This window comes from Pristiophorus japonicus, chromosome 18, assembly GCF_044704955.1.
Source record: "Pristiophorus japonicus isolate sPriJap1 chromosome 18, sPriJap1.hap1, whole genome shotgun sequence".
Lineage (NCBI taxonomy): Eukaryota > Metazoa > Chordata > Chondrichthyes > Pristiophoridae > Pristiophorus > Pristiophorus japonicus.
Genome location: NC_091994.1, coordinates 19056532 through 19073588, shown reverse-complemented (window position 1 = coordinate 19073588; position 17057 = coordinate 19056532). Strand labels below are relative to the sequence as shown.

The 17057-nt window shown below is 47.7% G+C and overlaps 1 long non-coding RNA gene across 1 annotated transcript in view; it reads left to right on the top strand.

Moving 5' to 3' along the window:
* Positions 1–2891: 2891 nt before the first annotated feature.
* The window catches only part of LOC139229156 (uncharacterized), a 64655-nt gene continuing 50489 nt past the window's right edge, over positions 2892–17057 (top strand). The window contains exon 1 of the long non-coding RNA XR_011587665.1: positions 2892–3223. This is a non-coding gene — a long non-coding RNA (uncharacterized lncRNA). The remainder of the gene's footprint in view (positions 3224–17057) is intronic.

Below are 17057 nucleotides of genomic sequence, written 5' to 3'. Positions count from 1 at the left end.
AGCCTAGCTGTTGAATATCGGCAGGCTATTCAACTGCAGTTGTATCACAATTGATCCTAATCCAGTTATCATCTGACATTCACATCCATCATCATAGGCGGTCCCTCGAATCGAGGATGACTTGCTTCCACGCCAAAAAGGGATGAGTTCACAGGTGTTTTAATGAAGGACCTAATATTCCAGGTCCCGAGTTACATGTTGAAGGGTGGAAGACGCCTGTGCGTGGATTTCTTTAACATGCGGTGGCCGTTGCACAACAGCCACCACACGGGCTTGACAAAGCTAGGTCTTGGTCCAGTGGCAAGGATTAACCAAGACGACTGGAGACCAGCTCTGCTGCACGGACCTAGTGTGCGCACATATTGCAGTGTGGGCCGCCCATGCTGCCTCTGGGCCCTTGCCTCTTCTGGGCCCCGAGCTCTCGCCTCTCCTGGGTACCTCGCCTCTCCTGGGCCCCGATCATGTCACTCTGCAATCTCTCTCCGCTCCTTCGCCCTGACCTCGCCGCTCCTGCTGCACCTGCCCACGCTCCAATCAGAGACCTGGACCTTGGTGACGTCCAATCCAGTCGCCCTCTTCACAGCCGTCACCCTCCTGGACCGTCTCGCGCTGTACCTTGAAGTGGTATGCTCTCGAGTAAACTGAAATATACACCCATGCCATTGTCCCAGCTGAGATTAGGTGATAATGTGTGATTTAAATGCAAGTCCATCCTCGTCTGTTTGACTCAGTACCACACAGCCAGAGCATATATCCACTGAGCCCCCAGGACGTTCGATACCTTTTGTTCCAACAAAATTGTCTTTGTTTATACAGCAAGGGCTGTCACTTCACCTGAACTTAAAGCGGGAGATATGATGGGCATCACGTGGTTGAAGCCCTCCCTCGGACGTAGGCAGTTTTGAACTCTTGTTCTTAGATTGCTTCATGTGTAAGACGTGGCTAAGAAAAATGTACAGAACACCGAGCTATATGTGACAGCTGACGGTGACTCAGCAGGTAACAGATAAGCTCTGATCCAATGCCAGAAGATTGTAATCGTGTTATAAACTGAAACGTTTCCTCTTACAGTTTCTCCTCTTAACCCCAACTTTTCCTTCATAATTTCTGTTTCCTCACCAATTAATTTTCCTTTTCCCTTCTCTCCTGAAAATGTTGACTCCTTGCTCCGTACAATTCCATCACCCACAGCCAGCCTCCAATACCTCATCCAAATGATTTATTCATGTGTGAACTTTGACCACGAATATATTTGACCACGAGGAGCATCACAGCTTAGCCCAGTCCTGTATTCACCTGCTGACTAATGGCATGTACTTCCAACAGGGGTCACTGAATAGCAATCAGGAGCAGGAACCTTGCTCAGCCTTCTGCTCCCATGATTAATGAAGCCAATTGCAGCTCCTGTTGTAGCTGAGAAGCACTAATGCAGACAATATCTTCCCCTCCTGAAGGCCATGACCCATGTTAACACAGACACCAGCAATCCTTCAGTACATCATCCAAATGGCTGTTCTTCATGTATGTCACTCACACTAAAATTCCCCCCTCCCCTCATTAAATTTCCCCCAGCCTCCACTCCGTTTCGTGAACACTGAAGTTATGCAGACCAGGTCTAGTCTCCACCAGGGGAGCATTGCTGAGCTAGGGAAGGGGGAAAAAATGACTTGCAGGGTAAAATTGGGGACCATTCGCAAGGCACGAGACTTTGCACCAGGCGCAGATGTCTAACCTCTCGCAAAATAAAGTGCTCCACTTTCTTTCTGGGGCGGTAGCGAGGCAGACACCTCGGGAGCGGAGCACACGGCTCCGCAGCGCTCTGCACTGGGCCGCGTAGCGCTGCCCCATGGGTGGGAGGGGGGGGTCTCTTCCCTTAATTAAAGGGAAGGTCCCAAGCTGCACACTCTGCAGCAAACTAAGGGTCCTACCAGCAGAGTGCCGGGCTGACCGATCGCGGCACGGACCCCATGTTCAAAGCGTCAACGGGACACAGGAACAAATCGGAGCTTTTTTTTTAACTGCAGCACACCTCCCCTTTAACGTTTGCCCCGCAAGCGGCCGGCCGCTTGGTGCGCGTCCCCTGGAGCTGTCGCTGTCATCGCCCAGCGCAGCTTCAGGAGGCGGCACCCAATGTAGGGTCCGGGGCGCTAACGTGGCGCGGTGCACGGTGATGGCGTCAGCATCGCCGCTGCAGCGTCACCGGGCGCTACCAATTACCGCCACCACTAAACTCCCGCCGAATTTAGCAGGAGTCGTTAGGAGCAGTAACGGGAGGCGCAAACGACCAGAATTTCTCGACCTAATATTTTGCTTCTAATTGATATCTAGTGACCCCTAGTGGCTGGGAGGCTGGGCCAGACAGAATGTGGCTTGGTTGGGATGCATCCATTACAAAAATAGCCTGGCAACACTCACAGGTCTAGACACATGGAGAATGATTGCTTCCATGTGGTAGCAAAGAGTTAGCACCCCCTGTGTAACCATACTCCAAACACTGTCTTCAGGAGAGATGGGGGAAGAAAACTAAACCGAGCCCTATGTTTTATTCATCAGATGAGATTTATGACATAAACAAGGTAGGTTTCTGTAATCCACAAGCTGAAACTAAGACAGTAATACCATTTGAAGTACTATCAGCAAAGCTGAAAGTTGTAAGTTCTTGTGCAATATGTTTTGCAACCTTAAAACACACTGTTCAAAGAACATTCAGTCCTTTGGACTGTGACATATAGTGGGTGTCAAAACAATATGTTGTGCAACTCATATTTTTACACCATTATTTCATGGCCACAACTGATTTCAAGTCATCCCAATTCTTTCTTCAAAAAACATATATATTCTAGGAATTGCTATAGGACATACATTTAATTTCATTCGGTGAAGAAGACTTCTTGTGAAAAGTCTATGGCCTAGAAATTGGCCTCCTTAACACCTCCCATTATCGCCTCTGGGTGGCGGTAACACGGCGCTAACCAGTTACTGACCGGGCGCGGTGAGAAGATCGACTCCCGCTAAATTCGGCGGGAGGTTTTCAGCGGTGGTAGGCCATTGTACCCCGATCTCCTTCGCCCGGAGATCGTGATGTCATCGCCGTGCACATTGCTCCCGTAGCCCCCCCCCCGAGCCCAAACTTCAGTTCTGCTCCCTGCAGCATCACCGGGCGCAAACATCGGCAGCTGCAAGAGGCGTTGGTCGGAGGGCCAGGTGCTGCGAGGTGGCCGAGGTAAGTAAAACATTTATGCAATATTCTAAATCGATTTTTTTCAAGCCTTTTCCGTCCTGATCGATCAGCCCAGAACTCTGCTGCAGTGCATCGGGCTGATTGGGCCGGATTGTGCCTCCCTTCGGGAACCAGGTAAGTCTTTCCCTTGCAAAGCCTGCAGCGAAGGCCCTTCCCTTTAAGGGAGGGAAGGAGCCTTCCAATGCGGCAGTGCTGCATGGCCCATTGTGCAGCACTGCACAAGTAGCACCCTTGCCTGCATCCTGATGCGCTCCAGCAAGGAAGTGGAGCAAACCCTGAATGTTCTTAAAGTTGAAAAACATTAGTGCCTGCTGCTAATTTTTTCAACTTTTTAAAGTTAGCACCCCAAACGGGACACTCCCAAATTTCTCCCTTCCAAAGGATTTCATTTCCTCTGGGAGATTAATGTGCTCATGTAAGGTTTCTTTGTGCGGTTTATCATAAACAGGTTAGTGACTGCATTAAATTAACAGACAAAAGAATCTTACACAAACCCATTAACCTGTGCACACTCATAGAAATGAAACTCCCTTTAAAGTATTGTAGAAGATGATATCTTATTGAATATTTGACATTTGATGTCTTGAGATAAGTATATTAGACCTTGCCCTTTTAGCCTTTTAACTGCAAATAATTTGCAGTGGGTATCAACAATGAACAAACAGCATTCGCTTTTATTACTCCTTTGAAACTGACCGGAACATCAGGCTGGTATCGCATGTGCATCCTAATGAGGAAATCCTGAAGTTACAGTAAGTCATTCACTGGTCCGACACTGACTGCACTGTGGACCGCCCAACCCCCAAACAGCCGGCAGTGAAATCTGTGAAATCAGTGAGACTGACAAAAACTGAAGCCCTTGCACGGTAATATCGCTGGTAAATACCCCAAAAGTTAAACCGTTTTGGATTAGGTGCAACTGGGATTTTAACTGCGTATTGACTGCTAAACAAATTTACTGGCCCAGAAAAACTAATTTTACTTTTGTGGAGTGTCAAATGTTAATAAAAAAAGACTATTTTTAAGAAACTTTGAAAAAGAAATTATTTTTTAAAATGTTTGTTCATCTTTAATTCAGGTTTACCTTTTCCCCATGTGAGCGCCCCGATCTTTGTTTTGCTCTCTCTAACATCGTTAACAAGTTAGAATCAAAGGAGCTTACTTATTTCCTGGTTCTCCGTGTGAGCGACTTCTGCAGTGTGATTGGCTGCTTGTTGACGTCACAGCGGCTCGCGTTAGGGATTCCCCATTAACTTGCGCTGATTTCAATTGCATGTCGGAAAAGCCAAAGTTCTCGCCACAGAGATTACGAGATCTTTGTGGGAAGCTTACTCCGGAGTCAGCGGACAACGCCTTTGCTCCCCCGCTGACTTCAAACTATGTGCTGATATTTCCCTGCAAGAATATAGTCAGATATGTGAATCTCCATAAATGTTGCTTAAATTGTCAGTAGTATAAAAAAAAATGTTCTCTCAGAGAAGGCTGAAGCATCCAGAGTTTCCATGAGTGTGGAAAACAATGAGTTGTAATTTGCCCTCGGAGGCGTATCTCCGGAGTACACCACCGACCCGAAAAAAACACAGAGGTTACCTGCTGGCTCCTTGGCTTCAGAGTCTTTGGATCATAAGAATATAAGAAATAGGAGCAGGAGTAGGCCATTAGGCCCCTCGAGCCTGCTCCGCCATTTAATAAGATCATGGCTGATCTGATCATGGACTCAGCTCCACTTCCCTGCCCGCTCCCCATAACCCTTTACTCCCTTAACTCTCAAAAATCTATCTATCTCTGCCTTAAATATTTTCAATGGCCCAGCCTCCTCAGCTCTCTGGGGCAGAGAATTCCACAGATTTACAACCCTCTGAGAGAAGAAATTCCTCCTCATCTCAGTTTTAAATGGGCGGCCCGTTATTCTGAGACTATGGGCTAAAACCTCCATTTTTTTTGCATGCTTTACGCCCACTTAACGCCCATTGTACCGCTGAAATGACGTATAACGCCCATATATTGGCCATTTTGGCACAAAATGGAAACTGACAGGCATTTTTAGGAAACTTATCGCCGAGCGTTACTTTCTCCATGTGCTTAATGCCAGGAAAAAATATTACCGCCTGCCCACTTTTTTTGGGCAGAATCATCAGAATGAACAAAATCAATGCCCATAATATCATCCAGCGTTACTTTCCGCACGGAATTAACACCGAGATTCAATAATACCACCCGCCCACTTTTTTTTTGTCGTAAAGAGCACATTTAGCGAAACTAACGCCCAGAGATCGCCCACTGTCACTTTCACCACCTCGCACACATATCGCCACAATATCGCTCGCCCAAAAAAACACCCAGAAAAGTGGAACTGTTCTGAACGAACGCCAGCGGTATGGCTGGCATTTTTAAAATTCCAGGTTGCTTCATTCAAAAGGCTGCCTCAACTTCGGGGGAGTTTGCATTGACTCCGGAGTTCTCAGGTGAAATGAACGTCTCAACAGACATATTTTCAGACTCTGGACTATTGGGGCTTTACTCCAGGTGTATTTTAGTGAAGAAATCATTGCTTCTCATCAATCGCTATTATACTTCCAATGCAATAGGGCCACCAAACAATAACTGTTTGACCACTCAGGAGGGGAGCTACAATACAACCCTGAGCAAATAGCTAAATTCGTGGTCATGTGCTCGATGCTGTACAACCTGGCTATCAGGAGAGGCCAAGAATTGCCAGAAGGCACTGATGCTACACCTCAGGAGAGAGAGGAAGAGGACGACGAGAGGCTGGATGCTGACCTAGGTCCAGACAATCAGGCTGGCTATGCAACCATGCCCACGACCTCCTCTAGACCACAGGAAATGGCCCGTGGTGGCTACATTGAACCAAGACTCTTATGTGAGGAGCTGATATCTGAACGATTTGCCTGAAAAAGCGTTGATGTGAGTGACAACGCTGACACACTGCTGTGTGTGTGTGCAGCTCAGACACCAATCGTGCCCATCATCTTGGTGCCAGTTAAAGTTTACGTTGATTGATGTTAACCCTTTCACGTTAAGGAATCACCAGTGCCAACATTGGTCTGAAATCATAAGTATCTCAGGCAATAACACCCAACCCCCGCCCACACCCCACTTTTTCCACCATTGACATCAATCAAATGTTCAACATGTCCAGCAACACAGAATACAAAGGCAAAGCAGGAGAGTGGTTCCCAGCCCCCATACATTACAACAAATTGCATACATCCAGATGGAGATATAACACAGCCATCACCTGCGGACATGCACCTCACTTTCCTTCCCCCCTCCCCTTCTTCTGCCCATCTCTACCCCATCCCCTCCTCGCTCCACGGCGCCTGGCCGAGGAGCTCCTCAGGCGGTGCCTCACTGGGGAGAATGAAGACAGATGTGTTGGTTGCACGGGTACAGGAGCGGGGAGTGCCGAGGGGGCAATATTCTCTGATGCAGAAGCAGGATCTTGGTCCTTGCTCTCATCTGTCGTTCGCAGTGGTGGTGCAGAACCTAGGGGTGGAGTACCATGCTCGGGGACCACTGGGAGGCCTAACTATGCAGTGTTCCTAGCTATCGCATCCAAGGCCTCCGCCATCCGCGGAATGTACTCGGTCATGGTGGCCAGCTGTCGGGATATGCCCCCAATACTTCGATGAGTTGGTCACCAAGGTCGACAGTTCTCCTGGACAACTGTACCATCTCTCCGCTGTCATGTGGCGCTCGTGGAACAGACCTGCCACATCCACAAGACTGCCGCGGGGTTGGCGCTGTCCTGGGGACAAATGGGGTGCCCTGTGGCGAGGTGCTTGGGGCCAGTACCTCCAGAGTGGAGGCGGGAATGACCGGAGGACCACTAGATGGCCTTGGGGTGGAATGGATTCTGGAGCATGGTGATGCAGGTTCCTCGAAGTCCGCGCTCTCATCCGTGGAGAACAGACCCAGTGGATTGACGGGCGAGAATCGGAGTTCCTCAGCACCAGATGTTGGGACGTCCGGAGAGTCGGGCCCCGTGCCCCCACCTTCTGGCCTCTGTGGGCTTGCCCGGGTCCGCGTTGCTGGCTGAGCTGCAAAGCACAAATTAGGTTATTAGAGGAGAAGGGGGTGCTGGGGTCAAAAGGTGAGTCCAGCGCTATACACAGCATATGCACGACAAAAGCAACACCGCTCTGAATATCATCGCAGACATCACATTTCATGACCATCGAGACATTTGCATTCCAATGATTTTCATTAGGCCATCATTATTTCTATGACAATTTTAGAAATTATTTATCATATATGATTGTTCGGATATGAGTGGGTGTGGCATCTATTGACTTCACATCACGCAGTGGTGTAAGCTTTACTCATGTGGCATCACTTCAGGGTCTGCAGATGCATCCATGGCTGTCCGGCGGTGCTTCCTCACGAGTGCAAGCACCCGCTCCTCCATGTCAGTGATGTCGCTGGGGACTGGTGGCCCCCCACCCGTTCGCCTCTGCACAGACCTCATCGTCGATAGCTTCTTCTGTAAAAGGTGACAGGACGACATGGCATGAGATCATTGCGTGATATCATTGCTAGGTACTGTCACAGAGACTGATACAACAACCGACAGATGTAATCATGATTATTATGAAAATTGTCATTCTTTACCTAAAGACGTACACCGTGACTGCAGGCTTTGAGTACAACATTCCCGGTAAGAGTGAAAGACCTCACATCTGATGATAGTCACCCATGACTTTTACAAATCAAATTATATAAATACATAAGTACATGTACATCAATGTAATACTTACTCTTGCGGATCTCACAAGGTCGTTCCATCGTTTGCGGCATTGGTTGCCCTCACGAACCTTGTTGGTCGCCAATGAGATCACCTCTGCTATCTCGGTCCACATCCTCTGGTATGCCTTTGGGGTGGGCTTCCCACGCCCTCCCTGTGTCAAATCACCGCAGCGTGACTCGACCTCCCGCAGGAGGGAGGCATTTGCCTCGTCTGAGAATCTCCTGGCTCTTTTGCACCCTCCAATGTGCTCCTCTCCCACCTCACTGCTCTCTCCAGCGTCAATCTCCAGCACGCTGTGATGCCTCCTCCTCTCTCTCCATTATAGGACAAATGTGGCTTCGAACAGCTACTTTTTGTTTGCCTACTTGCTGTGAAGCTCTAAAGTCTCCCTACTTCCTCCCAAAGCAGCCACACCACACCCAGACACCCCTTCCGTCTCTCTGAGTTCCCTCTCTCTCTGTCTCCTCTTCTGTGCATGTCATCATGACCTTGACCTCCTGAATTGCAGGAATCGAGCATTGCCATGACGTTGCTAAGGACGGCCACACTTTACGGCAGAAGGTCAAAAAATTTTTACCCTACCGCCCATTTCATATCGCTCGCGGTAACGCCCATTTTCAAAAATGGAGACTAGGTGCTTTGAGAATGGGCGAGAAGTCAGCGATCTGAAAACTCTTTTTGAATGCCCACGCCGGAAATAACGCCCATTTTTGGGCGCTAAGCACAAAAGTGGAGATTCTAGCTCCATGTCCCCTAGTTTTAGTTTCCCCTATGAATGGAAATATCCTCCCTACATCAACTTTGTCGAGTCCCCTCATTATCTTATATGTTTCGATAAGATCACCTTTCATTCTTCTGAACTCCAATGAGTATAGGCCCAACCTACTCAACTGATCTTCATAAGTCAACCCCCTCCTCTCCAGAATCAAACTAGTGAACCTTCTCTGAACAGCCTCTAATTCAAGTATATCCTTCCTTAAATATAGAGACCAAAACTGTATGCAGTACTCTAGGTGTGATCTACCAATACCCTGTACAATTGCAGCAGGACTTCTCTGCTTTTATACTCTATTCCCCTTGCAATAAAGGCCAACATTCCATTTGCCTTCCTGATCACTTGCTGTATCTGCATTCTAACTTTTTGTGTTTCATGCACAAGGACACCCAGGTCCCTCTGTACTGAAGCACTTTGCAATTTTTCTCCATTTAAATTATAATTTGCTTTTCTATTTGTTCTGCCAAAGTGGATGACCTCACATTTTCACACATTATACTCTATCTGCCAAATGTTTGCCCATTCACTTAGCCTGTCTATATCCTTCTGTAGGTTTTTTGTGTCCTCCTCACAATTTGCTTTCCCACCCACCTTTGTATCATCAGCAAACTTAGTTACATTACACTTGGTCTTTTTATCCAAGTCATTAATATAGATTGTAAATAGTTGAGGCCCCAGCATCAATCCCTGCGACACCCCATTAGTTACTGTTTGCCAACCGGAAAGTGACCCATTTATTCCGACTCTCTGTTCTCTGTTAGTTAGCCAATCCTCTATCCATGCTAATATATTACCTCCAACTCCATGAACTTTTATCTTGTGCAGTAACCTTTTACGTGGCACCTTATTGAATGTCTTCTGGAAATCCAAATGCACCACATCCACTGGTTTCCCCTTATCCACCCTGCTCGTTACATCCTCAAAGAACTCCAGCAAATTTGTCAAACATGATTTCCCTTTCATAAAACCATGCTGACTCTGCTTGATTGAATTATGCTTTTCCAAATGTCCTGCTACTGCTTCCTTAATAACGGACTCGAGCATTTTACCAATGACAGATGTTAGGCTAAGTGGTTTATAGTTTCCTGCTTTCTGTCTGCCTCCTTTTTTAAATAGGGGCATTAAGTTTAGAGTTTTTCAATCTGCTGGGACCGCCCCAGAATCCAAGAAATTTTGGTAGATTACAACCAATGCATCCACTATCTCTGCAGCCACTTCTTTTAAGACCCTAGGATGTAAGCCATCAGGTCCAGGGGTCTTATCCTCCTTTCATCCAATTATTTTACTGAGTACTACTTCTTTTGTGATAGTGATTGTATTAAGTTCTTCCCTCCCTATAGCCCCTTGATTATCCCCTACTGGGATGTTTTTAGTGTCTTCTACCATGAAGACCGATACAAAATATTTGTTCAACGTCTCTGCCATTTCCCTCTTCCCCATTATTAATTCCCCAGTCTCATCCTCTAGGGGACCAACATTTACTTTAGCCACTCTTTTCCTTTTAATGTATCTGTAGAAACTCTTACTATCTGTATTTATATTTCGTGCTAGTTTACTTTCATAATCTATCTTTATTATTTTTTTCGTCATTCTTTGTTGGCTTTTAAAAGTTTCCCAATCCTCTGGCCTCCCACTCATCTTGGCCACATTGTATGCTCTTGTTTACAATTTGATACCATCCCTTAATTCCTTAGTTAGCCACGGATGGTTATCCTTTCCCTTACAGTCTTTTCTTCTCATTGGGATATATTTTTGTTGTGAGTTATGAAATATCTCCTTAAATGTCTGCCACTGCCCATCAACCGTCCCATATTTTAGTCTATTTAGCCAGTCCACGTTAGCCAACTCTGCCTTCATACGTTTTGTAATCTCCTTTACTTAAGCTTAGGACACTGGTTTGAGATCCAACTTTCTCACTCTCCAACTGAATTTGAAATTCAACCATGTTATGGTCACTCATTCCTAGAGGAACCTTTACTATGAGATCGATTATTAATCCCGTCTTATTACACAGTACCAGATCTAAGATAGCTTGCTCCCTGGTTGGTTCCGCAACGTACTGTTCAAGGAAATTATCCTGGATACACTGTATGAACTCTTCTTCAAGGCTACTCTGGCTAATTTGCTTTGTCCAATCAATACGAAGGTTAAAATCGTCCATGATTATTGCCGTTCCTTTTTTACATGCCTCCATTATTTCTTGATTTATACTCCGTCCAACAGTGTAGCTACTGTTAGGGGGCCTATAGAATATGCCCACCAGAAACTTTTTCCCCTGATTATTCCTTATTTCCACCCAAACTGATTCAATATCTTGATCTTCTGAGTCAATATCGTTTCTCAGTTCGCCGACAGTGTCTCACCTACCTGTGACATGCCATCCCTCATGTTGAGCAAAAGTGTGTCAACTACATGCAACATTCCCTCCATCATGTTCACTGAGTGTGTTTGAACTACCTGCGACATTCTCTTCCTCATGTGCACCGACATTGTTTCTGCTGACTGAGATATTCCCTCCCTCATGTTCCCGGACAGTGTTCCCATTTCTTGTGAGAGTGTTGTTACTTCTCCCGACAGTTCCGTTAACTCATCACCCACCCCACTGAAGGTGTCCAGGAGTGATCGGGTAAGGTCAATGTTCTCCGCACTCATTGTCATCATGTGAACCACATCTGTTAGATCCTGCACCTCAGGAGAACACTGTCGAGCTCTCCTTCTCCTCCTCACCCTGGGTGTGGATCGCTGCATCCCAGTGGGACCGGCAGCCTCGGACGGTGGAGCCCTGAGTGTGCCTCGCTGCACCCCACTGGAATCCCCAGCCTCGGAAGGTGGGAAACCATGGAATGTCCCACCAACACTCAAACCACTACTCAGGGAAGGGTCTAGTACCTCAATGGGCGGCACCTGCACCTCCTCCAAAGTGAGTACAACAATGAGGACTTCATCCATCACCTCCCCCTCACCCCCATGCTCTTAGTCTGGAAGGTGGGATTGGAAGATGTTCTCCTCTTCAGGCTCGTCCGAGTCTGCATCAGCTTCAACCTCATCAGGGTTGGCCTCAAGTTCTGCAAAATATAACAGAACAGACAAATGGTTAGCAGCAGAGGAGGGGGCAAGGTGGCATGAGTGGGCTCACACAGTGCAGGCAGCAGGCTGATTTGAAGAACCACGATGAATGATAGCACATTGCATCAATCGAAGCGTAGCTGACGGAGACATCCCCATGAGCCGAAGCATGGCTAGCCCGCGCAGTACTTAACATTTAGGAAAAGTAGACTCTGGAATTTGCAGGACTTAACCTCTCGCTCGAGTGTGGGCCCAGCTTGTGCAGTGGTGGTTGCTTTTCTCCAGGCAGGACCCATCAAAGCAGCAACTCTCTCTTCCAAGGGTGTCAGTGGCTGCAGCTGGGCCTCCTCCTGTTCGAGTTCTTTCTTGTTTGTTGTGTGCCACCTTCCTCTGCAAAAATGAAAATATAACTTTTTGGGGAGGGTGTCTTTCTGCTGGGTGGGACTTACACAGATGGTTACAATTACAATTGCATTTGCATTGAAAAATGCTCTCACCCCAGTACTGGTGCCAGTGTTCCACGAACCAAAACCCATTACTCCCAAACCAGGCTTTGAGCCACATGTTTAACTCTCTGATCTTATTTACCCTATGCAAATTTGCTCGTAGCTTGGGTAGTAATCCAGAGATTATTACCTTTGTGGTTCTGCTTTTTAATTTGGTTTCTAGCTGCTCATAATCCCTCAGCAGAACCTCTTTGTTTGTCCTATCTATGTCATTGGTACCCACATGGACCACGACAACTGGATCTTCCCCCTCCCACTCCAAGTTCCTCTCCAGCCCAGAGGAGATGTCCTTAACTCTGGCACTGGGTCGGCAACACAGCCTTTGGGACTCTCACTCTCGGCTGCAGAGAAGAGTATCTATCCCCCCAATGACACTGTCCCCTACCACTACAATGTTTCTTTTTACTCCCCCCACTTGACTCGCCCTCTGTACCACGGTGCTGTGGTCAGTTTGCTCAACCTCCCTGCAGTCCCTGCTCTCGTCCACACAATGGATAAGAGCCTCGAACCTCGTGGACAAGAGCAAGGGCTGAGGCTCCTCTATCACACCATACCTTCCTCACTCGTAGTCACACCTTCCTGTCCCTGACCACGGATCAAATTTGAAGTAATTAATCAAATTGGTGTGACCAGTTCCTGGATCGCGGTGTCCAGGTAACACTCCCCCTCCCTGATGTGTCGTAGTGTCTGCAGCTTGGATTCCAGCTCATGAACGCGGAGCCGAAGTTCCTCGAGCGTCAGACACTTGCTGTAGATGTTATGTCTTTAATATTCTTATGAATGACTCCACAAGGTTTAGTATTGTACTCCAGAGTGAGGCACAAGCATGGTGGGCAGCCTTTTATACTGGGCCCTGCACATCTATGCAGGTGACCCTCGGGTCTCCCACCGCAGTGCACACTGGTGGCACACCTTATGTGACTATACAGTTAGTATACATGGTCTACATACATGACAGTAGATGTGGTTGACGGGAACCTCATTGGTGTCTACCAGCTTCCACATGTTGCAGCAGTGACTCATTGCCTGCCCTGTCATCTATAATGTATTGAATTAACTAGAATTTGTTTTTAATCCCAGCCCCTAATTTAAGGCCCTTAATTTAAAGCAAGAAAAGAGAGAGAAAAACTCGCCAGCCAATCATTTCCCTGCCTTCCTGTGATGTCGAATGTAGTCGCCCTCTTTGCCTTTGCCACCCTCTCTCTGCTGCTCGCGCTGCTCCCTGCAGGGGTTGTCTGGGCTGCTGCTCCAGTGTTCCCACACAGGTCGAGGTCCTGGGCCTGCAGACGTCCGCATGGGTAAAGGCCCACGGATCCCAGGGACACAGGCGGTTCGGAAACATCCCGAGGATTAGGTGGGACAAGTCAACCAATTCGAAAGGGGGGGTTCCTCATAAGCTTATGGGGATTCCATTTATGAACGGAATCCCCATCAGCTCATCAGAATTCCCCAAATAAATAAATAATGAACACAACTGAAATAAAAATAATGTTCCCATATTCCAAATTATTTAAAAGTCTCTTTAATTAACATTTAAAATTAAATATATTTTCTTGAAAAATACTTTTAAACATTTTAATCTGGGTGAATATTTACGTTAACATATGTTAAATATTTTTTGTAGTTTTAATCATTAAAAATATTTTAATTTAACATTTATTTTAACACTTACGCTGATGAAAGCAGACCCTATGCCTGCTTTTACTAAACGTAAGGGTTTCGTGGGCATTTGCTGGGCAGTAGTTGGACAAATAACTCTGCCCCAATGAAAGTGTTTTTGGTACACATTCGGACGATCTGTCAAGGCGATCCGCTCGAGATTTTCGCGCATACGCACCGCCTGCAGAAACCCAGAGCTCACGGGGCTATTCTGAGGGCTCACTGCGGCGTACGCTGTGCTTATGCCGTCATCGACCCTGCAACATCCAAGCCAATGTTATAAAAGGGTCAGACACAAAAGCAAACTACCGAGCAGAGTTCTGCGCAGAGCAAAACAGAGTTCTGACGAAGGGTGATCGACCTGAAACGTTAACTCTGTTTATCTCCACAGATGCTGCCTGACCCGCTGAGATTTACAGCATTTTCTGTTTTTATTTTATATTATGTGAGGGTCAATTTGATATAATAACAGGGCAGATATAGTGTGATTTTACGAAGGGAAGGCATTATAAAAATTGCTTTCCTTTTGTCAGTTTAGCCCAGTTGGCAGCACTCTCACCTCTGAGTCAGAATCTTGTTCTCGGACTTGAGCTCAGAAACTAGGCTGACACGCTGCGCAGTAATAATAATAACAATAACAACTCGCAATTATATTGGGCCTTTAACATCGAAAAACAGAGGCACATTGAAAAACAAATGGAGCTGAGCCAAAAGAGGTCGTGGGTGAGTAAAGGCTGGCTCAAAGAGGTGCGTTTTAAGGAGGGTCTTAAAGGAGGAAAGGGAGATGGAGAGGTAGAGGGTTTAGAAAGAGAATTCCAGAGCACGGAGCTTAGGCATCTTGAGGCACACCCACCAAAAGTGTCACGAGAAGCCAGAGTGAGAGGAGTGGGGATTCGTGGGTGAGCGGTGTGTGGGGAGGGGGGAGGGGGGGGGTGGTTGCAGCACTGAAACAAGTTACACAGATAGGATTGGCATGGACAGGAAGGGATAAGACACCAGGATGAGATTTTAAACGTGAGGCTTTGGGGGAACCGGTGCCCATGTAGGACTGCATGTCATCATCCATCATCATAGGCAGTCCCTCGGGATCGAGGAAGACTTGCTTCCACTCCTAAAGTGAGTTCATTGGTGGTTGAACAGTCCAACACAAGAGCCACAGACCCTGTCACAGGTGGGACAGATATTCAGTGGGGGAAGGGGGGGGGGGGTGGCACTGATTTACCACACGTTCCTTCCGCTGCCTGCGCCTGACCTCTTCACACTCGCGGCGTTGAGATTCGAAGAGCTCAGCGCCCTCCCGGATGCGCTTTCTACACCGAGGATCGTCTTCAGCCAGGGTCTCCAAGGTGTCAGTGGTGATGTCGCACTTCACCAGGGAGGCTTTGAGGGTGTCCTTGTAACGTTTCCGCTGCCCACCTTTGGCTCGTTTGCCGTGAAGGAGCTCCGCATATAGCAGTTGCTTCGGGAGTCTTGTGTCTGGCATGCGAACTAAGTGGCCTGCCCAGCGAAGCTGATCTAGTGTGGTTAGTGCTTCAATGCTGGGGATGTTAGCCTGGTCGAGGACACTGATGTTGGTGCGCCTGTCCTCCCAGGGGACTTGCAGGATCTTGCGGAGACATCGTTGGTGATATATCTCCAGTGACTTGATGTGTCTTCTGTAAGTCGTCCATGCCTCTGATCCATACAGAAGGGTAGAAATTACTACAGCCCTGTAGACCATGAGCTTGGTGGTAGGTTTGAGGGCTTGGTCTTCGAACATTCTTTTCCTCAGGCGGCCGAAGGCTGCACTGGCGCACTGGAGGCGATGTTGAATCTCCGCATCAATGTCTGCCTTTGTTGACAAGAGGCTCCCAATGTATGGGAAGTGGTCAACGTTGTCGAGAGCCGCGCCGTGAACCTTACTGACTAGGGGGCCGTGCTGTGCTGCAAGGACAGGCTGGTGTAGGACCTTTGTCTTACGGATGTTAAGCATAAGGCCCATGTTTTCATATGACTCGGTGAATACATCGACTCTATCCTGGAGTTCAGTCTCCGAATGTGCGCAGACGCAGGCATCGTCCGGGTACTGCAGTTCTACGACAGAGGTTTGGGTGGTCTTGGACCTGGCCTGGAGGCGGCGTAAGTTAAGCAGCTTCCCACTGGTTCTGTAGTTTAGTTCCACTCCGGCGGGGAGCTTGTAGACAGTGAGGTGGAGCATGGCAGCAAGGAAGATTGAGAAGAAGGTTGGAGCGATGACGCAGCCCTGTTTGACCCCGGTTCGGATTTGAAATGGGTCTGTAACGGATCCGCTGGTAAGGATCACAGCCCGCATGTCGGCGTGGAGCAGGCGAAGGATCCTTGTTGAACTTTTGGTCAACAAGCAGTCCAGCAACACAGAGGCAGTGGAGGGGTCATAGAATCATAGAATCATAGAATCGAGAGAGGTGGGGGTGAGGTAGACCTGGGTGCCTTCTGGATACAAATGGCAAAGGTTAAAACATGCAGTTGTGGGAAAGATGAGCACCAATTTCGGACTTTGGAGAGAGGTTGGCGATGGGGCAGCAGTTTGCAAGGACTGAAGGATTAAAGGTAGGGGATTTTTAGGCTTGTGGGTAATGATGGGAGATTTGAAAGGGAGGGGGACAGTAGCTGAGGAGAGCGAATCATGTACAATGTCAGCTAGCATGGGGTCCAGGAAGAGAAGTTGGGTAATCAGCACTTTAGTGGGAATAGGGTCAAGAAAACAGGACAAGATGGACAAGATGAACTCAGAGAGGGAATGGGGAAAGTTAGGAGAAGATGCGAGTTCAGGGCTAAGGCAGGAGGGAAACTTGGGGGAAGCTTGGATATGAGCTCGAGGAAGAAAGGAAAGTAGCAGAGGCAACTGAACGTGTGACAAGGAAGTCCGTGAGCGCCTCGCACTTCTTGTGGAAGGTAAAGGTAAGGTTGGCAGGGGAACAGGGGGGAGGGGATTAAGAAGACAGTTGGTAGTGGAAAAAAGAAACTGGCTGTTATTTTTGCATTTCAGGATCATCCTGGAGTAATAAGCAGTTTTGGTCGAGG